We start from the raw sequence: 363 nt of genomic DNA, 5'->3' as shown, positions 1-363 counted from the left end.
GTTAGAGCAGAGATGGCGAACCTTTTAAGCTCGGTGTGTCAGCATTTTGAAAAACCCTAACTTAACTCTGGCGCCGTGTCACATATAGAAATTTTTTGATATTTGCAACCATAGTAAAACAAAGGCTTATATTTTTGATATTTATTTTATATATTTAAATGCCATTTCACAAAGAAAAATCAACCAAAAAAATGAGTTCGCGTGTCACCTCTGACACACGTGTCATAGGTTCGCCATCACTGGTCTAGACTGTAAATCTCTGGGGATCCAAGTCTCTCCAGAGCAAGGATTTTGCAAAGAGACACAAGTGGACGTGTGTGTGTGTGTGTGTGTGTGTGTGTGTGTGTGTGTGTTGGGCAGGAG

At 40.5% G+C, this 363-nt stretch overlaps 1 protein-coding gene across 2 annotated transcripts in view; it reads right to left on the bottom strand.

Moving 5' to 3' along the window:
- Positions 1 to 363, bottom strand: part of ACAD9 (acyl-CoA dehydrogenase family member 9) — a 78,616-nt gene that overhangs the window by 19,930 nt on the left and 58,323 nt on the right. The window lies entirely within an intron of this gene.

The sequence above is a fragment of the Myotis davidii genome, unplaced genomic scaffold (genome assembly GCF_000327345.1).
Source record: "Myotis davidii unplaced genomic scaffold, ASM32734v1 scaffold282, whole genome shotgun sequence".
In the NCBI taxonomy this organism is placed as follows: domain Eukaryota; kingdom Metazoa; phylum Chordata; class Mammalia; order Chiroptera; family Vespertilionidae; genus Myotis; species Myotis davidii.
This window is presented reverse-complemented; position numbering and strand designations above follow the sequence as displayed.